The 24593-nt window shown below is 39.4% G+C and overlaps 1 protein-coding gene and 1 long non-coding RNA gene across 15 annotated transcripts in view; one reads left to right on the forward strand and one right to left on the reverse strand.

Moving 5' to 3' along the window:
- Nucleotides 1–24593, forward strand: part of LOC124304415 (plasma membrane calcium-transporting ATPase 3) — a 120832-nt gene that overhangs the window by 37514 nt on the left and 58725 nt on the right. The gene's annotated exons all lie outside the window — the stretch shown is intronic.
- LOC124304422 (uncharacterized) lies at nucleotides 4974–24068 on the reverse strand. The gene is made up of 3 exons (XR_006908183.1): nucleotides 23838–24068; nucleotides 23698–23768; nucleotides 4974–5362 (listed from the first exon to the last, which is right to left on the reverse strand). It is a non-coding gene; the product is annotated as an uncharacterized LOC124304422 (long non-coding RNA).

Raw genomic sequence — 24593 nt, forward strand, 5'->3', positions numbered from 1 at the left:
TACCTGCCTTACGACATACTCGGCGCATAACCGGCTGCAAGGGCGAATCGAGGCGTCAACCCGAAAGAAAGAGATTACCTATCAAAACATTCAACATCAGCCTAAACTTCGCGGCGATTACGTAACCTTGGCTCTTTACGAGGCTCAGGTTAGTAACGTTAGCGTGACGACACGTTTGGGGGAAAAAAATCACTATTTTGTAAATTTTTTAGGAACTTTGCAGTTGTCAAGTTTTGATAACATGAAATACTTTTGCTTTATTATAATTTACTGCATTACAGAGATTAATAAAATTACCAAATAACGGGGCTTCTGAAACACGAATCATTACAATAACGTCGCCAACTTAGGCCTCGGTGCGTTTTTAGGAACACACACTGGGACTCACGCAAATTCGGTTGACCGCAATTGTACGTCGCGGTTGAAGAAACCTGAACTCCTTCAAGGTTGAGTCACATGTTCAGGGCCGGATTTAACCTGTAAGAGGCCTGTGGCTACACACATTTTTCGGGACCCTGCGTGGAGATAATGTCTTTGCAAACAAAGGCAAAATTATATAAATACATCTAACAAGCATACGAATTAAACATGGTGTGTTAGACTGAACGAATAGAGTATTTGTGAGATGGTACTATTTACGCATTTTTATTCATTGCACATGTTTTAAAATTATGTGATAGTATTTGAGTGACCAGAAAATCAAGGATCGACGATCATAAAAATAACGATAAAATTATCTACCACTATTGGAAAAACTTGAGATTCGTTGCCTACAGGATGTTGCTCCGAAGCAATGCAGCAAATAGATGGTCTTGATAGTCTATCATTCTGCATACAAGCTCTGTATTTATTGTTTATAAAAGCGGGTTTCGTAAAGGAATGCTCCGATTCATAATGTGCAATGGGAATTGAAAAATAAAATCTTGATATGTTATGTATATTTGGAAAAAGTGATATTAAATCCTTATCGATTGTTATTTAAAATAAATTTTCGGGATAAAGATCGGTGTTTTCTAGTGCTTCCGCTTTCACAAACGATTGGAAAAGATCAAACTCGTATATATATTCATGAATTTCATTCGGTAATCCGTTCTAAAAGAGCCTACAAATGTTTTTTCAAAAATGTGATTGGCAGCTATGGGGTTTTTTTTTAAACTTTCAAATGTTACCAACTTTTCAAATTGATGAACGAATATTTTCAATTTTTTTCCTCTATATTCACACTTCCGAACCGCGAACGACAACATGTGTACACAACAACCAAAATATAAAATTCCCGTACGAAATAATTAATCACGCAAATTACGTCGAATTTTTCATATGTTCAAATCTTTGAGGTTGATTTTGCATCGATTAATATTTATGCGGTTGATGATTATAGATTCTCAGAAGCACGCGATCAACTATATATATTTATATATATATATATACTGTTGAAAAGTTGGACTTTATCTGCATCGTCAAAAGTGTCTTTGGATTTCAAAAAGAGATCGAATAAGGTTGATTCTTTTTCTCCTGATTTATGCAACGGAAAAATAATATTATACACGTGAATACCTGCTGCCAGTATAAGAGAGAAGGCAGCCACTAGATGTCACCGAGCGCATATTTTCCTCACTCTCGCGAAAAATCGGTGTCTATAGAATTGTGATGACTTCCGGCGAATCGGGTCCTCAAAATCACGCTGGATTTCGTTCAGCATCTGCCATTGGCATTGAGTGTTTCCTACCATTTTCAGTGCCACGTAGATCGGTGTTGAGTGAATTCCACCCGATGTTTGAGGATGAATCCGCTGTGTTTCTTGTGGCCAGAATTAATATTCATAATCGCGAAATAGACACTTGTCTGAATAATTTTCATTGAAACAACGTCGGAATATGTAAAATATCTTATGTCTGATTGCAGTAGCAAAAAAATAGATTTTGTCCTGTCTGGATGACGGCAAAATGCGAGAGATGAAATATTTCGTGCCGTTGTTTCACATCATCATCATCATCATCGGCGAAGTTTTAACTCCTCAGACAAAACTGTGAGTGCTTACCTACCCACTTACCTGGTATAAACCTCGTATAGCCTGCACCGCACCCGGCGGCTCTTCGTTGACCCAATTCGTCGTAGGCGGTCGAAGGCTCTGACACTGCTGTCAATATAAGTATAGAAGCGTATACAATTCTTCTTATATTGCTTCGCGGGTGAATATAGATACCAATACCTGCCTATCCGGCCGGCAGCTCGGGCCAATGTTATTATCAGGAAGAGATGATCGCCGAACGCACAATGCCTGCACGTTGTGCGGTAATTCATCATTCCCGTATCTTCCAGAATTATTGCAAGTTCATTTTTTGAACTTATACACGCTCCAGAAACGATGAAAACAATATACATGTGTTTGATTGAAACTTTGGAGCTACTTTTGCTTCTAGTTTCGATTCAGCTCATGTGGTAAAAAAGCAAGATCGATTATTTGGAGCCGCCCTTGACCCTTTGAGTAGCACATTATTATGCCGAGTCAACTTTTATAACAAGATAGTCTTCTATGGACTTCGGGGTCGCTGATTACGAATCTGATATCAGATTTCAAAAATTTAAGATGGTGGATTCAATATGGCGGATAAGAACTTCAAATTTCATCGAATACGGTCTAAAAACTATAAACAGGGGTTTTCAGCGTCTTTGATTGGATTCGCCATACTGGATTTTAAAAATCTTATTTCACATTCGTAATCAGCGATCCCAAAAACACCTGGACGGAGTTATTTCTCCAGAATCGACAGTTTGAATTTTTCGTACGCGATATTGGATCCGCCATCTTGAATATTAAACATTCATTTTCCAAAGACTTTTAATTTATGTAAGACATGTACGTGTACGTGTAGAGGAGTAATTTTCTCGGAAATTGATTATTCCTTCAATATTCACGATCTTTCGATAATCACTCTCGAGTATTGAAAATCTGTTGGTCCTACTATCAGAAATGATAAAAAAAACCGTAAAGAAATATGTTGCAAAGCTCTGTAAATATACGAAAAGTTGATATGAAATAGGTGGAAAGAACACTTAACACTATGACATCAAAGTGTTAAGGATGTCTAGTCGAGTATAAACAAAAATATGACAAAAGACAATTACAATAACTGTAGTGCAACTGGAGCTGATCAATTTGAAACTAAATGAAACGTTCGTGCAGCGATTCACGAAAAGAAAAATCAAACACTGATTCACAATTATAAACACCTTATTATTATCAATGATATAATTTTCAGGTAATAAACTCATAAATTATCGAGAAATATACTATTATTATCCAATTTCTAAGGCGAACAATTTGTTGAGACTTTATTTTGATTTACGTATACAATACGAGCTACTGCTGACCAGAATCGAAGAAGCAGCATGAATTTGTCATTCAAAACACGGTAAAATAGCGCGATATTTCTGACTTTGGTGATGTAACGAGTTGTTCATAGTCAAAATTGAAGTTCGAATTTCATTACATGTGGACAGAGATCAGCTCCCAGTGATCCTTTTTTAACCTCTGTCTTATCACCTTTCTGTTTCAACGAATTACAGACATGAATTTGCCTCGGTTCGACATAAGAATAGATCCATTCAAAAAAATCAAAAGTGCTGCGATGGTGCCTGTAAAGGATGAAAGACTGAGATATTTATACTACCGAGTACGCAAAGGTACTTGTGTAATAAACTCCAGAATATTTTCTTCAATAATATCGCGCAAGTTATAATATATATTGGACCGATCGTGGGATGAGGTCACATTGATCGTTGGCGAACCCGTTATGTATTTTGTACGCGCATCCTATATACGACGTGCCAAAGTGCAATGAGTAAAAATCACCGGGAAAACATATTACCGGGATATTTATTATCGGATGACTCACTAGTGCCTTTGTGGATCAGTATCGAGGTTGGACGCGAATATTGTTGGGTCAGCAAAGCGGCCTGCAAGCAAGAAGCACCGCGAACCGCGCGTTCATCGACTGACTGACTGACTACCCAAGGCAACGTATCAATTAATTACGACTCACCCTCGTATAAAATAATCACCCTATCCATACTTAGCCTCGGCTTTAATACTTTTCGCAATCTTATATTGACCTTTATACGCAGCATGGCATTAATTTCGCGAACCTTTTACGTTGCACGGCTTATTGTCTGTGCAGGATGCACAAGAGGCGCACCTTTATACAGATCGCAAAACTTTATGTAACATGCCAACGCAATTGGTATGAAGCACATCAAATGCTTAGTCATTTAAAGATTATTTTCCCCATCCACGATGATCATGAATCTCAACTTCCTTACTGCAGTGAAGGTCACTTGTTCCATGTTGACGAGTAAGAATTATCGAAGACCAGAGTTTGCCTGGCACATGACGGATGTGGCCAAAATGGCGGTGTACGCTAGGCTTGAATGGAGTGTTGGAAAAGCTTTAGCATGTATTAGGTGGTCGATTTGATAAGATTGTAGTATAACTGAAGAGCATTTCATTTGCATTGGACAGTTCACTAATAACGGGTTTTTGCGGGATATATGTTTTCAAACGTCGATCGCACACCATGTCATAATTTCACCAGTTTGACGTTGTTGGAATATTGGAAATTGTTTCGCGATCGAACGGAAGAGAAGAAAATTACGAGCAGGAAATGCGAGAAACGAGCTGAAAAAGACTGCAAACAGTCGCCAGACAGAGCCCGGCCGGCTAGCTCTCCGATTTCAAAGAAAGTTGAAAATCTCTCGAGAGCTCTCTTCCTCGTAACCCTCTTTTCAACCACCCGCTAATCCAGTAACTCGAGCGACTTTGAGAGCGTTGTTTCATTCACACCTGTATAAGAATAGACATAGAAGACTCGAAGTCGATCTCAAATTACACCGGAAGAAAGCAGCGGATGGAAAGGTTGAAGCAGGACAAACTGATAACTAGTGACGATTTCTTATTGGCGATTGAACATTTTTCAGCTAGATCTAAAAACGGGCGTTCACTACTCCGCTTATCATCAATCAAGTATATGCAGTGAGCTGGCTTATCTAATCTCCTCGCCGTCGTTCACTGTTGGTCTCTGGCTTTTCTGGACCACTTTCGGTGCTCTGTAGTCAACGATAAGCCCCAGTTTACGTCAGTCAAACTGCGTCACTGGATGCTCTGGTGAATCACTTAGATCCGACGTTCACCATGTAGCGTATCGAGTAGCTGCACCGAGTGTCCTCGTATCTTACATGCCGTGATGAGTATTTGAATCGTTCGAAATTGCGTCTTTTCTTCACGTTAAACTCTGCCCCTCGTAACCGACAACGATCGATATTCATCCTCGGCTGATGGCTGGTCACCTTAGGGGGGGTACAGCTTAAACGGTCTAAAAACATACCTATTTAGAGAAGTATTTTTTCACAGAAAATAACACCACTTTAAGCAATTTAAGTTTGAGGGCTTTATTATTTATCGTTTCAGGATTACTTTGTAACTTTTTCATTGGAATTAATGACAAAATGGCGGCATAGCGCATATAAGTAGCGAACGGTCGGAACTCGAGGGCTTTTGCGGTGGTGCATCAGATTGATAACGTGGTAGTTTGCTATTTATAGCGCCATGCCGCCATTTTTTTATTAATTTGAATGAAAAAATTCTTGAATGTTCTTGACACTGAATAATAAAGCCCTCATATTCAAATTTCTCTATGTGTTTTCATTTTCATTGAAAAAAAAATTCCTCAAAATAAGTATTATTTTAGACTATCCAAGCGGTAAACCTCGCCCCCCTTTAACCGAATGAGATTAAAATGTCACAACCGGGCTGTCTTCGAAATCTTGACTAGAGAAAACGCGTTGCGAGTGTGTGTTGTTTAATATGTCGAGAGAATTTATTTTTGGTTGTACGAAATTAAGCTTCAATCCTTACGGAAAATGTGGTGATATTACCTACATGTATGTCGTTGTATACATATGATATTGAAATTGTACTTGGAAGTTGAAACTCAATTGTAGTAATATATCACAAGATCTCGGTTATGAAAATCACACCGACAACTTGCGTCAACCGGAAAGTTGGTGGTGGATAAATTGGTGCTGATTTGATATAAAAAGACGTCAGGAGATTGATAAAGATCTTGTCAAGTGCGTCAAACAACCATTCACGTACTGATCAGTCATATCTAGTTATCGCCCGAGATTGTGGCAGACAATATCATATCTTTGTGGGCTGCAAGATTTACTGGAAAAAATTTCGTTCCCAAGACCCAAGAAACCGATCAATTTCGAGTGACAGTAATTTTTATCACGTCCTGAACGATTATTATACAACTATAACGGAGTAACTGCAAAATCTAATGATTTGCATGTGGAAAATATTGTCATATTACTCGATAGATTTATAGAGTACCGATTTTGCTTGTGAATCGCGTCTGATTCACTCTCTTCGCAATACGATGTCCCACGACAAGCAATTTAATCCCAAAATTTACGACTCATACGATATATACGGAAGTATCATAAAACGCAATAGAATTGTTGAGCAATACCGGACATCAGATACCTATATGAAGTTGGCAACCCACTAAACGGAAATGCATTTTTTTATATTTAAATCGATTGTACTCGGTGTGGACCTGAATGTACCACCTTATATTTCGTTTGTACCTTGAGGGGAAAAAAAATTGGTCCGCAACTCTTGTTGAGCTAAATATTTTGCGTTGATGATAGTATGAGGAGCATCGTTTGTACCTATGTTATTTTGTAAGAACTAAAAAAATTGAAATTCAATTCCTATCGATTTTTTCCCCTGAATTTCCGTGATTTATTTTGATTTTTTTTCCCCAATTTATTTCCTTGATGAATAATTCTATTTAATCGTTGGTACAAATGGGTACACACGATTTCTCGGAGGTACAAACGATATAATCGATGGTACAAACGATATAATCGATGGTACAAACGGGTACAAACGATTTCTCGGAGGTGCAATGCGGTACGAACGATGTAATCGTCCGTACCAATGGGTACAAACGATTTCTCGGTTATATAATGAGGTAGAAACGATGTATACGTTCGCTTATACGGGTACAAACCATTTCTTGGTTAGACAATGAGGTACAAACGATATAGACGTTCGTTTATACGGGTACTAACGATTTCTTGGTTACACAATGAAGTACGAACGATGTAGACGTTGGTACAAACTGGTACAAACAATTTCTCGTTGGTACAATGCAGTATAAACGATATATTCGTTGATACAAATGGGTACGAACGATATAATCGTTGGTACGAACTGGTACAATCGATATATTCGTTGTTACAAACTGGTAAAAACGATATAATCGTTGGTACGAATAGGTATCCACGAATTCTTGATGGTACAATGAGGTACAAACAATATAATCGTTTAAACGAACGGGTACAAACGATTAAATCGTTGGTACAAACGATTGAATCGTTGGTACAAATAATTGAATCGTTGGTACAAATGGGTATAGAATAATTCTTGATGGTACAATGCGGTACAAACGATATAATCGTTGGTACACATGGGTGCAAACGATATGATCGTTGGAACAAACAGGTACAACCGACGTAATCGTTAGTACAAACAAGAACAAACGATCTCTCGATGGTACAATAAGGTACAAACGATATAATCGTTGGTACAAATGAGTACAAACGATATAATCGTTGGTACGAATGAGTACAAGCGATATAATCGTTAGTTCATATGGGTACAAACGATGCAGTTGTTAGAACAAACGGGTACAAAAGATTTCTCGATGATACAATGCGGTACAAACGATATAATCGTTGGTGCCAATGGGTACAAACGATATAATCGTTGCTACAAACGGGTACAAACGCGATAATCGTTGGTACAAATAGGTACAAACGCGGTAATCGTTGGTACAAATAGGTACAAACGCGGTAATCGTTGGTACAAATGGGTACAAACCATTTCTCGATGGTACAATGAGGTACAAACGTTGTAGACGTTGGTACAAACTGGTACAAACGACCTGATAGTACAATGCGGTACAAACGATATAATCGTTGAAACAAACAGGTACCAACGATTTCTCGATAGTACAAGGATGTACAAACGATATAATCGTTGGTACAAACTAGTACAAACGATATAATCGTTGGTTCGTATGGGTACAAACGATGCAGTTGTTAGTACGAACGGGTACAAACGACTGAATCGTTTGTACAAGCGGGTACAAAAGATTTCTCGATGATACAATGCGGTACAAACAATATAATAGTTGGTGCAAACGGGTACAAACGATGTAATCGTTGCTACAAACAGGTACAAACGCGGTAATCGTTGGTACAAATAGGTACAAACCATTTCTCGATGGTACAATGAGGTACAAACGTTGTAGACGTTGGTACAAACTGGTACAAACGACCTGATAGTGCAATGCGGTACAAACGATATAATCGTTGAAACAAACAGGTACCAACGATTTCTCGATGGTACAATGATGTACAAGCGATATAATCATTGGTACAAACTAGTACAAACGATATAATCGTTGGTACAAACTAGTACAAACGATATAATCGTTGGAACAAACTAGTACAAACGATATAATCGTTGGTACAAACAAGTACAAACGATATAATCGTTAGTTCATATGGGTACAAACGATGCAGTTGTTAGTACGAACGGGTACAAACGACTGAATCGTTTGTTCAAACGGGTGCAAACGATGCAGTTGTTGGTACAAACGGGTACAAACGACTGAATCGTTCGTACGAACGGGTACAAACGACTGAATCGTTCGTACGAACGGGTACAAACGACTGAATCGTTTGTTCAAACGGGTGCAAACGATGCAGTTGTTGGTACAAATGGGTACAAACGACTGAATCGTTTGTACAAGCGGGTACAAAAGATTTCTCGATGATACAATGCGGTACAAACAATATAATAGTTGGTGCAAATGGGTACAAACGATGTAATCGTTGCTACAAACAGGTACAAACGACGTAATCGTTGGTACAAATAGATACAAACCATTTCTCGATGGTACAATGAGGTACAAACGATGGAATCGTCCATACCAATGGGTACGAACGATTTCTCGGTGGTTCAATAAGGTACAAACGATGCATACGTTCTTTTATACGGGTACAAACGATTTCTCGGTTATACAATGCGGTACAAACGATGTAGACGTTGGTACAAACTGGTACAAACGACCTGATAGTACAATGCGGTACAAACGATATAATCGTTGAAACAAGCGGGTACCAACGATTTCTCGATGGTACAATGATGTACAAACGATATACTCGTTCGTCCAATCTAGTACAAACGATATAATCGTTAGTACAAACTAGTACAAACGATATAATCGTTAGTTCATATGGGTACAAACGATGCAGTTGTTAGTACGAACGGGTACAAACGACTGAATCGTTTGTACAAACGGGTACAAAAGATTTCTCGATAATACAATGATGTACAAACGATATAATAGTTGGTGCAAATGGATACAAAAGATGTAATCGTTGCTACAAACAGGTACAAACGACGTAATCGTAGGTACAAATAGGTACAAACCATTTCTCGATGGTACAATGAGGTACAAACGATGTAGACGTTGGTACAAACTGGTACAAACGATGTAGACGTTGGTACAAACTGGTACAAACGACCTGATAGTACAATGCGGTACAAACGATATAATCGTTAAAACAAACAGGTACCAACGATTTCTCGATGGTACAATGATGTACAAGCGATATAATCATTGGTACAAACTAGTACAAACGATATAATCGTTGGTACAAACTAGTACAAACGATATAATCGTTAGTACAAACTAGTACAAACGATATAATCGTTAGTTCATATGGGTACAAACGATGCAGTTGTTAGTACGAACGGGTACAAACGACTGAATCGTTTGTTCAAACGGGTGCAAACGATGCAGTTGTTGGTACAAACGGGTACAAACGACTGAATCGTTTGTTCAAGCGGGTACAAAAGATTTCTCGATGATACAATGCGGTACAAACAATATAATAGATGGTGCACATGGGTACAAACGATGTAATCGTTGCTACAAACAGGTTCAAACGACGTAATCGTTGGTACAAATAGATACAAACCATTTCTCGATGGTACAATGAGGTACAAACGATGGAATCGTCCATACCAATGGGTACGAACGATTTCTCGGTGGTTCAATAAGGTACAAACGATGCATACGTTCTTTCATACGGGTACAAACGATTTCTCGGTTATACAATGCGGTACAAACGATGTAGACGTTGGTACAAACTGGTACAAACGACCTGATAGTACAATGCGGTACAAACGATATAATCGTTGAAACAAACGGGTACCAACGATTTCTCGATGTTACAATGATGTCCAAACTAGTACTAACGATATAATCGTTGGTACAAATGAGTACAAACGATATAATCGTTAGTTCATATGGGTTCAAACGATGCAGTTGTCAATACGAACGGGTACAAACGACTGAATCGTTTCCACAAACTGGTACAAACGATGCAGTTGTTGGTACAAACGGGTACAAACGACTGAATCGTTCGTACGAACGGGTACAAACGACTGAATCGTTTGTACAAACGGGTACAAAAGATTTCTCGATAATCCAATGATGTACAAACGATATACTCGTTCGTCCAAACTAGTACAAACGATATAATCGTTGGTACAAATAAGTACAAACGGATATAATCGTTAGTTCATATGGGTACAAACGATGCAGTTGTTAGTACGAACGGGTACAAACGACTGAATCGTTTGTACAAACGGGTACAAACGATGCAGTTGTCAGTACAAACGGGTACAAACGACTGAATCGTTTGTACGAACGGGTACAAACGACTGAATCGTTTGTACAAACGGGTACAAAAGATTTCTCGATAATACAACGCGGTACAAACGATATAATAGTTGGTGCAAATGGGTACAAAAGATGCAGTTGTTAGTACGAACGGGTACAAACGACTGAATCGTTTGTACAAACGGGTACAAACGATGCAGTTGTCAGTACAAACGGGTACAAACGACTGAATCGTTTGTACGAACGGGTACAAACGACTGAATCGTTTGTACAAACGGGTACAAAAGATTTCTCGATAATACAATGCGGTACAAACGATATAATAGTTGGTGCAAATGGGTACAAAAGATGTAATCGTTGCTACAAACAGGTACAAACGACGTAATCGTTGGTACAAATAGGTACAAACCATTTCTCGATGGTACAATGAGGTACAAACGATGGAATCGTCCGTACCAATGGGTACGACCGATTTCTCGGTGGTACAATAAGGTGCAAACGATGCATACGTTCGTTTATACGGGTACAAACGATGTAGACGTTGGTACAAACTGGTACGAACGATTTCTCGATCGTACAATGCGGTACGAACGATATAATCGTTGGTATAAACAGATTTGAACGATTTCTTGATGGTACAATGAGGTACAAACGATATCATCGTTGGTACAATGAATTTCAACCGATATAATCGTGGTACAAGCGGGTACAAACCATTTTCGGTGGTGTAAACGGGTACAAACGATCAAATTATCACGACAATCCAGTACAAACGATATACTCATGGACAAATATTATACTCGAAAAAATACGCATGTATATATAATATATGTATATATCGTTCGTACCACATCGTATCGTCCTGGAACATTTCAATAAAATAATACAAATAAGCCGACAGGCAAACAAAAATGCGAAGGTAATGGATATCAAAGAAAAAAGTATTCTAGGTCATGAACAATGCGTTAGAGACCCTAGGGGCGATGCTAATAATATTACGCATGTGAAAACTCATATGTAAATGAAGATTCTTGAATCTAAACACCTGATAGTACCACTGAAAAGTCGTCTGTAATCATTCGTATCGACACTCTCATCATTTGTACCTACTTGTGCCATCGAGAAATCGTTTGTACTCGTTCGAACTTCCAGAATTTCGTTTGCACCCGGACGTACCAACGAAAATAACATTCGGCATTGTTTTTACCAGCTAGAAATCGTTTGTACCCGCAAGCACCAACAATTGTATAATTTTTGCCTATTCGTACTACTCAGAAATCGTCTGTACCGGTTCCTATCACCAATAAATCGTTTGTACCCGTTAGTACGAACGAGTAATCGTATGTACCGATAGGTACGGACGATTACATCGTTTGTACCGCATTGCACCATCGAGAGATCGATGGTACCTGTTTGTCCCAACGATTATATCGTTTGTACCCGTTTGTAACAACGAATACATCGTTTTCACCCGTTTGTAACTACAATTATATCGTTTGTATATCATTGTTCCATCGAGAAATCGTTCGTATCAGTTTCCACCAACGTCTACATCGTTTGTACCTCATTGTATAACCAAGAAATCGTTTGTACCCGTATAAGCGAACGTATACTTCGTTTCAACCTCATTGTATAACCGAGAAATCGTTTGTACCCATTTGTGCGGACGATTATATCGTTCATACCGCATTGCACCACCGAGAAATCGTTTGTACCCGTTTGTACCAACGATTACATCGTTTGTGCCCATTTGTACGGACGATTATATCGTTTGTACCTCATTGTACCACCAAGAAATCATTCGTACCTCGTTGTACCACCGAGAAATCGTTTATACCTATTTGTACCATCGATTATATCGTTTTTACCGCATTGTACCACCGAAAAATCGTTTGCACCCGTTTGTACCAACGATCATATTGTTTGTACCTCGTTGTACCATCGAGAAATCGTTCGTACCCGTTTGTAACAACGAATATATTGTTTGTGCCAGTTTGTTCCAACGATTACATCGTTTGTACCCATTTGTAATAACAATTATATGGTTTGTTTATCATTGTACCATCGAGAAATCGTTCGTATCAGTTTGTACAAACGTCTACATCGGTTGTACCTTATTGTATCACCGTGAAATCCTTTTCACTAACGATTATAATGTTTGTACCTCATTGTACCATCAAGAAATCGTTTGCACCTGTTTGTACCAACGATTATATCGTTTGTACTTCATAGTACCATCGAGAAATCGTTCGTATCAGTTTGCACCATCGTCTACAACGCTTGTACCTCATTGTATAACCGAGAAATCGTTTATACCCGTATTAACAAACATACATCGTTTGTACCTCATTGTACCACCGATAAATAGTTCGTACACATTAGTACAGACGATTCTATCGTTTGTACCTCATTGTACCATAGAGAAATCGTTTTTACCTGTTTATACAAACGATAACATCGTTTGTACCCATTTGTACGGACGATTATATCGTTTGTACCGCATCGTACCATCTAGAAATCTTGTGTACCCGTTTGTACCAACGATTCAGTCGTTTGTACCAACGATTCAGTCGTTTGTACCAACGATCATATCGTTTGTACCGCATTGTACTATCGAGAAATTGTTTGTACCAGTTTGTACCAACGTCTACATCGTTTGTACCTCATTGTATAACCGAGAAATCGTTTGCACCTATTTGTACTAACGATCATATGGTTTGTACCCGTTTGTACCAACAATATATCGTTTGTACATTATTGTACCAACAATATATCGTTTGTACATTATTGTACCAACAATATATCGTTTGTACATTATTGTACCATCCAGAAATCGCTGGTACCAGTTTATACCAACGTCTACATCGTTTGTACCTCATTGTATAACCAAGAAATCGTTTGTACCCGCATAAGCGAACGTATATATCGTTTCTACCTCATTGTATAACCGAGAAATCGTTTGTACCCATTGGTACGGACGATCACATCGTTCGTACCGCATTGCACCACCGAGAAATCGTTTGTACCTGTCTGTAACAACGATTGCATCGTTTGTACCCACTTGTGACAACGATTGCAATCGTTTGTACCCATTTGTAACAACGATTGCATCGATTGTACCCATTTGTGCGGACGATTATATCGTTCGTACCGCATTGCACCACTGAGAAATCGTTTATACTCGTTTGTACCAACGATCATATCTTTTGTACCTCATTGTACCACCAAGAAATCGTTCGTACCTTGTTGTACCACCGAGAAATCGTTTGTACTTATTTGTACCGACGACTATATCGTTTTTACCGCATTGTACCATCGAGAAATCGTTTGTACCAACGATCATATCGTTTTACCACCGAGAAATCGTTTGTACCAACGATCGTATCGTTTTACCACCGAGAAATCGTTTGTACCAACGATTAGATCGATTGTACCTCATTGTACCACCGTAAAATTGTTTGTACCCGTTTGTACCAATGATACAATCGTATGTACCTCGTTCTACCACCGGGAAATCGGTTGTACCAACAATTATATCGTTTGTACCTCATTGCACCACCGTGAAATCGTTCGTACCCGTTTGTACCAATGATCCAATCGCATTTACCTCGTTGTACCACCGAGAAATCGTTTGTACTAACGACTATATCGTTTGTACCTCGTTTTACCACCGAGAAATCGTTTGCACCCCGTTGCACCACCGAGAAATCGTTTGTACCTCGTTTTACCACCGAGAAATCGTTTGTACCTCGTTTTACCACCGAGAAATCGTTTGTACCAACGATTATATCGTTTGTGCCTCATTGTTCCACCGTGAAATCGTTTGTACTTGTTTGTACCAATGATTTAATTGTATGTACCTCATTCCACTCCACCATCGAGAAATCGTTGGTACCAACGATTATATTGTTTGTACCTCTCTGTACAACCGTAAAATCGTTTGTACCCGTATAAACGAACGTATACATCGTTTGTACCTCATTGTACCACCGAGAAATCTTTTGTACCCATTGGTACGGACGATTATATCGTTTTTACCTTATTGTACCATCGAGAAACCGTCTGTACCTGTTTGTACCAACGATTACATCGTTTGTACCTTATTGTACCATCGAGAAACCGTCTGTACCTGTTTGTACCAACGATTACATCGTTTGTACCTGTTTGTATCAACGATTATATCGTTTGTACCCGTTTGTACCAATGATTCAATCGTATGTACCTCATTGTTCCACCGAGAAATCGTTTGTACCAACGATTATATCCCTTGTTCCTCGTTGTACCGCCGAGAAATCGTTTGTACCCGTTTGTACCAATGATTATATCGTTTGTACCCATTGGTACCGACGATAATGTCGTTTGTATCTCCGAGAAATCGTGTGTACCAATTTGTACCAACTATTATATTTATTAATTCATTTATTAAGGAAATAAATTGGGAAAATAAAATTAAAACAAATTACGGAAATTCAGGGGAAAAAAACCGATTGTAATCGAATTCTCTTTTTTTTTTTGTCAAATAACATCTCTACAAACGATGCTTTTTACAATAGCATCAACGCAAAATATTTAGCTTAACATGAGTTGCAGACCAATTTTTCTTTTCCTTATATTTTTCTCCCCCTCAATGTACAAACGAAATTTAAGGTGATACAATCAGGTATACATCGAGTACAATTGATTGAAATATCAAAAAAATGCCTTTCCATTTAGTGGGTTGCCAACTTCACATAGGTACATCAAATAGGTTAATCAGACTAAATAGTGAACGTGCTATAACGTCGGTAATTCTCTTTGATATTATAAACGTCTGCTAGAGGCCCGATCATCACTGCGCGCAACACAGTCGAAGAGGTGGGAAAAAGTAGGATTTGAATTCTATTTCGCAACGAACTAACTCGTTGAGTATGGTTGGTGAAAAAGAATATCTACACGACGAATAGATCGCTGAATTGGGTGTAAACTACACACAGGGTTGCCACAGACCTGGAAAATCTGAAAAGCCTAGAACTATTAGGGAATTTAAAAGGTGTCGTGGAAAGTCAGCAATTTTTATTTTGCTTATGGAAAAAACTGAAAACATTAGTTTTCTTTTGATGGGAATTAGAAATGATTTTTCGAGGTGATCAATTTACTTTTTTACGTTTCGAAAAATAAAATTGGCTCAAACTAACTTGTACAGATTTAATAAGCTGAACGATTTCAGTTTTAGTAACTTACTAGAACTGAGCAAATGTCAGGAAACACTGGAAATGTCGTGAGATTTTTTCACAGAAATTTCAAACTATCCTAACGCAGCTTTTTCTGTCCTTTGATTCACGACATAAACCATTCGTCGACTGACCCAAGCAAGAATTGTACGCGCGATTATTACGTTGCGTTACGTTGAAATTTCGCGGGGCGAATCGTTTAATATAACACTGTGAATTCCCACGGGGTAATTAATTAATATAACGACGCTGCACGTAACCAGCGGATATGACGTCAATCCTGATCCCGAATAAACGAAGCTGTGGCCCTGGGTACTGGGATACTCGTATGCAAGCGTGTAACACTAGGATGGTTGATATCGGAAATATTGCGGAAAGATTAATGTCAGGGATGTGTGTGGTTGAATCGATTATTAAACTTGTCTCCGTGGAAAGCAGATCGATAGCTTCGCTCCGGGCTGTCTAAAGCTGTTAGGTTTTGGGTTGGCATTACGGTCCGTACGCCTTTTTTAAAACCCTAACTGAAACCGACGATCTAACTTACCTAAAACTAAAAGGTAGTTAATTAACAATCAATGGAAAGGGATTACCCTCAAAACAGTATCAATTTGTGAACTGAACTGCGAGTTTTCATCAATCTTCTAACACATTGATGAACACTGATTATTTATCAACTTGAATCAACTTTCTACCCTGAAAACTTAAAATGGTCGTTCAAGGATTGCGATAATGTCTTAATAAATTATGCGGGAAACGGCTGTAACGATTCTTAACTGAAAACAGAGAACAGAATACGGATGGTGGGTAAATACTTCGTAGAAATGTAATAATTATTGTAGCACAAGTTATGAAATTCCAGTACATACTCCACCACCTTAATTCGATCATTTGAACGTAACCTATATCGCATACATTTATACGTGCATGACGTTTTAGACGAATAAGTGAATTTGATTAAAATTCCGTAACGTAATTGGGAAGTTCTGAAGGATGCGATGTCCTCATAGCTACGGAATATACATATACACTACATACGAAGTGGAATAAAATTTTAATTGAAGCGAAACAAAGGAAGATGTAAAGTTTGATGTATAAAAAACGGAAAGAAAAGAGAATTAAAGTGAAAAAGTAAATATTCTCGTTTGCAAAGTCTTTTGGCTGGGATATCTCGTAATTCAAACGATTCTATTGTTCGAGCTCTGCAAACCACTAGTTTCGTTACCTAACCTAGGCGTCTCGATGTCGCCAAAAATAACGCGGCGCAGAACATTTCCCTCTATCCGCCAAACTGAATCGCACGTATCATGAATCTTTACAGAATCGAGAAATAATTTTGACTAGAGTAATTACACAACTGTCGTCTTCTTTTCGGTAATCACTTTACAGCCGAATAGACGCCATCGGGTGAGACCATAACGGTGATTGAGTCAGATTGGCAGGCGAGGCTAGCGGACGTTTCTTGAATGGGAAAGAAGAGGGCTATAAACAGCGTTGTGTTTAAATACGATCTCGAGTTTCGTAATTATTAACCACCGACGTCCTTCCATGTGCTATACCTCGGGCATTAATTATTAACTTTGTAGCTCGGTACGCAGGCGTACACAGTTGAAACCGTGTGAATTCATCATGACTTGTTACCAGCTTTTTTCGATTATCTCACTCGTTTATATTAATTTCGCGCAGAATCGATATTTTCCTCGTTACTCTCAACATTTCGGTACAGACCACGAGGAAAATAAACTACAAACAGTTTTTTCGAGGAAAAATATACCTTCGAAAAAATCGGAAAATTGGTGAAAAATTTTGTACAAAAACGGAGGAGTCTTATGTCAAACGTATTTATGGTGATTAAACAATAAGAGAAATTAGAGAGACCCTTTGTTTGAGTCAAAATTTTTTTAAACGCTCTTCGTCAACTGGCGACAGTCCGACAAACGATAATAGTTACATGTACGTTGAGCTAATTGTCACGCGTAACACGTTTGCGCGATGGGTCAAGGAGTAGGGAGGAGCGCGTTGTAATCTTTTATGCGGAATCTAGAATGGCAACTAATGTGTCGAGCGTTCACGGACAGAAGCAATGAGTCGATTTTATCACACCCAAGTCGGCGTCCATTCCATGCAACGACAAAAATTCATCGGTCCGCCTCTTTTAGATGGTAAAAAAAAATCTGTATAGAGAAATCGATGGTTCCTTAAACATATTCATAATTTAGGTTACACGAGGCTTTGCCTCGAAGTTTTCCACAAGCAGAGGAGACAGTACAATGAAACAGAAAAAGGAAGTGGAGTTGGGTAGGTTCCTCATAAGGGGAAAAAAAAATATAATCATAGGGCGGTGAAATTAGCCGAAGAATTTTAGGTACTATACCTTCATCCATTAGGTAATAGCCTCAAACCTTTCGTATTCTAACTGAAGTTCATTATACGCGTGGTATAATGCCATTAGTAGTCGGGTGTATAGACATAGCCACATATTACACTGCTATATCATTGAAAATTATATTAACCTTCTCGGTTCGATCGATGGTGATATTCCACCCTTAAGACCTGTTCTCGACTATACCCACGCGCCGAAATATCATAGAAATTCGTACACTGAAAACAGTCGAAGTCATGCCGGATAAAGTACCTACAGGTCGTCTTTCCTGTTCCTCGTGTTACGTGTTACGTAATTCAATTCATTTGTCACTTCCATTTTGTTTCACACTCTAGACGCCGCGCGCCGTTCGATGAACGGCAAGGATTCGAAGCTGAAAGTTGCCTCAACATCCTGATGTAGATTATTCGCATAATAAGGCTGATCGAGTAATACTGTAACCAACGATTCTGTCAACTGACTCCGATTAAAGTCCAAACGCCCTTATCTGACATTTCAATTTTAAGCCTTACTCGTCAAGATGCAACTATCGGTATCACGTAATTTCTCCGAAGAATAATCTTTGGGTCAGTTGTTTTCACCCGGAATGATGTAATTCCATGGCGTCCAGCAAAAAATCCGTAACAAATTCAAGGACATTTCCAAGTCATTCAAAGGCATTTAAAATAGAATATTTCCAGGACACTAGATGAATTTAAGGACAGTTTCCAGGACTTTTGGAGGGCAAGCAAAATTCAAGGACATTTAAAGGACCACTGGACACCATGAATCCACTTCACAATGCCGATTGAAGAAGTTCGAATTCTCGAAACACAGCGGATCAGTTACAGACAGGATCGAACCCACACCCAACCATTAGGGAAAGAGTCGAGGGAGGGATAATGAAGATGAGATTAGGGCATCAGTGGCAGTCGATCGTACATAGACGAACTTATAGTCAGTCAGATAGACAGACAAAGGGGCCATCGTGGGGCTTCAAGTTGCACGACATGTCAGGCTACCCCTGCCGGTTTCATTTGCCATCCATCCCGCAAGGTGGTTCAGAGCAGTTACGGGCTTGGTGCTCGCGTTTTCACAGTCGACGGGCTTCGAGGACTGACGATGGTGCAGAAGTGCCAAATTGACCTTGATCTTCTTTCGCGCCGTTCCTACAGCTTGTATCATCATCAAACGGGGGGCATCGTGAGGCTCACATACCCACGTGTTACGCTCCGGGATCAATTAGCTGATTGTCGCTCGCTGATGAAAATGTTTTCTAACAATCCGCCAGCGAGTTCGGAATCCGCTGATATGCGGTTTTACTAATCCCCAGTCATACAGAGTTCGCGGCCAAGTGTTATTTGTTATGAGAAATGCATGTTTAGTCTTGGCCCCAGCACCGGATCTGTTACGTCAGACTATTTCTCGCTCACTCGCCTGGCCAGACAGCGTTGCTGACTCCCTATCATCGAACAGTAGAGTAGATACCGTTCAAGAACAGTCTAAGAACCACTGAAGTGTAACTCAACGGGCCGCAGACCCCGCGATTGAACCAGCTTCTACAATCGCGTTACTACTCGTCGATAGGTCAACGACTTGAATTTAGAAAAAGAGAAAACTGATTATCGCGCGTAAAACGACGTCATTATTGTTCTCTGAAATTTCACTGCACAATTATGTCCTTGTGCATATTTGACCCGAATCTCTATTCGGGATCAGAGTTCATTCTTTCTAATTCGGTACGCAGAGTGTCGTGAGTGAGACAATACGTTTGTTTGCGTAGCTGTCTCGAAACGAAGTATTGTTGAATCGAAGGGTTAATCACTCGTCGATTTAATGCATACCTGATTCCAAGATTACAAAGAATTCAGGAATTATGTCATATTTCAAAGGATTTTATGGGACTTCGGAAGATTACAAGAGACTTCATGGAATTGCGTAGGATTTTTTAAAAAGATTTCAATAAAGTTCAAAAGATTTGACGGATTCCAAAGGATTTCAAACATTACAAGAGATTTCATGGAATTTCAAAGAATTTTTTCATACGAAACTTTCAGAGATTTCAGAGGATTTCAGAAGACTTCGAAAGGTTTCAAGAGATTTCGTGAAATTTTCGGAAAAACATTGGGCAGATATCACAAGTGATAAATCCCTCGTATTACATGCACGAATATAAGAAACTATATAAACATGCAAAACGTGTAGTGAAGATGAAAAAGAAAAACATGTCAAGAACCCCTCAATAGAGCAAAGAAACTAAAAAATATTCCTGAAGTCTGTGATTGCGATGGTGTTTAGAAAATTTGAAGAGTTGTATCTTTCTGAAACAAACGTTGCGGTATAAATTTAATGATTATCGAACGGACACTGCTTACTCCGGGAAATTCGTGTTAGATGTATTAAGATATTTTATTCGCACTGAAGCCGAGTAAATGCGAGCGTCGGTCGTTCCTTCAAGGATTAACAACGGCTGCTGCACGGCGCCATCGCGCCACGGTATTCGCACATCAATTCCAGCATTGCAGAAAATTTAAGTACACATCAAGCGGAAACTCCAACCAACCGGGCGACGCGACGTGCAAAGCTCATTCCCAACAGACAAGCGGGTCACGCCTGCGGCAGCGTTGCGTCCCAGCAATTAACCTTGACCATAAAAACACCTCGAATCCCTATTTCTCCTGTTTCTTTCTTACTTTTCCTCTTCCTTATCCCCCGTTTCACCGTATGATACAAAATTACCCAGCGAGATCGGCCCTTGCGATCTTCTTAAGTCCTCTGTCCGCAGAATCAGACTCGGAAGTCATCGGACACAGAGATCGGAAATCGTCGAACAGCGCGAGTTGTCGGTATTGGAAAATGTCCTCGTGACGTCAGAGTCTGGTTGTCGGCGCCATTTTATCACCACATTACTTACGTTTTTAGTTTTAATGGAGAGAAATCGTAAGTTTTAGTCTTTCAAATTACTCATGTCACATAAATTGATGAAACTTATTCAATAATATACCTGTTCTACCATCCACACGCGAAAAAACATTGTCAACGGTCAGCTGTCAGCCTGGTGGCATTGGTTTGATTTTTTTCCACCAGGTGACACATTGCAAGGTGATATTCCCTGTATGACGTGCTAACAATAACGGAGCACGTTCAACTCGCCCGCTAAAGCTCACAAGTAGGGAACTCCGTTGTCGGCTGACCTAACGCCGTCCGAACTACTAGCTCTCGAGGCATCATAGGCAACGTTCTCCGAGTTCGGTACGTTAGTCTCTACATGATACATTGTATGTATTCGAGGCTGATTCATCCGCGTATAATTAGTCGATCCCGTATCGGCCGGCTACGAACATTGTCGAATAAAAATTGACACTGTTCAAACCTGGTGTGTCTGTTAACCGAAAGGCATTTGCTTGTTGTATTAGTTTATCATTTTAACACGCTCCGTGAAGTCATCGTTAGCTAAGCAGGTCGCGCTAACAAAAGTTGTATTCGCGTTTCCGTAGTTTGCAGCAGTCATGAACGGCTTTAATCATACCGGTCTCCGTCAGCAGGCTACGCGGTTTTGGATTTCACAATGCGCGTTGTTTACGTCAGGCGTTGGATAGAATCCGTCTAATTTCGTCAACGTTATCTGAACTTTATATCGCTCTGCTACAAGTTGACCTTTTCTTAATGTTTAATTTACCGTTTTATCGCTGGTTATTATTACACATATATATACATATTTTTCATTATCTGCTAATATTTACTGACGATTATATACTAGCCGTTTTGTTTTGCTTGACCAATAACGAACGTTTTTCGATTCGGCGATCGCTTGTTAAAAAACCAGACATTCTAATTAGCTATTACGCACTGATCATGACAATCGTGCAGCTTAAATTATATCAGAATACACAACCTGAAATTTAATAAGTATCATTAGAAATTCCATTCCCGTAGCAATGGTGATACATGAAAGAATTAATCCTGAATTGTTTTGCATTGGATGTCAAGTATTTTCAAATAATTCTCTGATTCAGATTCTCATGTCGATCTACTGTTTACTGTACCCTATACATCGCGAAACAGGAAGGACAAGTGAAATGAATACGTGCATTGACGCGTTACCGCAAGACCATTGCTACTCATTGCGGTCAGTTTATGCCGGTATGATAACTAATCTTGGCAACAGTTAGTCACACCAGACGTCATTATACAGATTGACATACGTGGCAGTGACTGGTGATCTTTACATCCATATCGCTAAAGTTCGAAGTCGAAAATTTACTGCAAAACTTACAAATTCTATCGATTATTTAACAAGACTTTTGCCGAAAACTTTGCTGACTTTTGTTCATTATTAATGTTTTCAGTGGCAAGATATCGAAACACTGCAGGATTTTGGATTACAAATATTTTCGCCTTATCTGCTCGCCGAAATTTTTCAATATAATGACGATTCTTCTTCGAACCAATTTCATAAACTGGGATAAAACGACGTGGCTACGGTTCAAAATACACCTGGATAGGGGTGAAAATATACAAAGTAGGAGGGCCACGATATCGAATTTTTGATGAAGCGAAGGTTGAATTTATAGTATTTAAAAATGAGGAAATTCATAATATCGAGAATCAAAAATATATAAAGTTCAGAATATAGAATACCGAAATGTAAAATCGTCAGAATTCGGCTCGATAATAATACAGATTCTAGAATTTCTATATCTTCAATTTTCTATGGATTAGATTTTCGCGTCTTTGAAAATTCGATATTTTGTTACGTCTATCAATCGGCCATTTTAGTTTTTTACCCCCCACCCGTACACTGTTATCCGTCTGAAATAGTGCAGCGAGAGCGTGAAAAGACTTCACAACTGCGAGGAAATTCGACGAGAGAAACTATGTCGGGCCTCAAGGGTATATCTTATAGATAAGGGTTGTTGGAGCATTAGAATAAGTAAGCCGAGTGTAATCCATGCGTATAAGTCAGACCAAACTATAAAATGGGCTGCAATGACAAACCGGCATCATTATTTATATAGCAGCGAGGTATTTTTGCACTGCAAGAATCTACCTACGTCCAGGGCTGCAGCAATTCAAGATATTAATAATACAGGGTGCTTAAATTACCCCAGGAGGGTTGGACAATACCACCGTTATACGTAATGTATAACTATATACGCGAATACTGATATAAGTAATAAATATCTATGATAGGGAATAGTGTTTACGGTATTTATCGAGAAGCAGAAAATAAGCACAACGGGATTGACTTTCAAGTATATTAGTTGTCACTTCGTTTGTTTGTTTATTCTTAACCTACCTATTTGAGGGCATAATAGCTGTGTTGATCGATTGGATAAATTTATAACAGTTTGTATCGTTTTCCGTTATCTGCAAAACAAAATACTCGTTATAAATTCGAAAAACAAAGCAAAAGAAATATTACATCCAATTATCAACCTGCACGCTTTATTCGTAAATAGTCCTCAGGTAAAAAATCCCCCTTCCATTCAAAATGTGTAACCGCGTCCTATCCAAGAATTATTGGTGACGGATATGACGCGACCGAGTCGTACAATATGACCCAGTGACGTAGCTTTTAGTAATCGATTTAGTGAACGCCGGCGTCGTCCCGTGAACTAAGCGTGGAGCGCTTGCGAGCTTCGGCCCGTCGGCCATCTTGGATTTATCTTGCGCGCCAACGGCGGCTCACGAACTCCAACGCAGCCGTACGTCGCGAAAAGCTGTGGGGAGAGGGATTTGGGTGGGTGGTGGGGCGGGAGGGGGGGAGAGAAAAACAAAAATAAGAATAACGCGAAGTAAAATAAAAAGTTGCAACGTGTGCGGAACCGGCGCCAAAGATAAATCCGGACAGCTCTGTGGGATGAAAAATGAAAATAGGATGCGGGTTTGAAAAAAATGGAAGGGAAGAAAAATTCCTGCCCGATTAATTCCTGCATCGGTCCGATCGCCATTTCCCCCGCCGCTCGACACCCAGTTTCTTCGTCTAATTTCTCCCGATCTCGGCTGCATCCTGCCGCTCAGTTTTTTTTTTTTTTTTTTTATCTTCCTTTTCTTACTCTTTTCCATCCCGCTCGGCTGTTCTATACTGTTCACGTAAACGTCGACGTACGCCCAGCGAGCCCAACAACGCGAGGCCATGGTCCGTGGATAAGTTGCGGTCGACGAATAGCGCTTGCGCAAAAAGCCCCGCGG

Source organism: Neodiprion virginianus, chromosome 5 (genome assembly GCF_021901495.1).
Source record: "Neodiprion virginianus isolate iyNeoVirg1 chromosome 5, iyNeoVirg1.1, whole genome shotgun sequence".
NCBI lineage: Eukaryota > Metazoa > Arthropoda > Insecta > Hymenoptera > Diprionidae > Neodiprion > Neodiprion virginianus.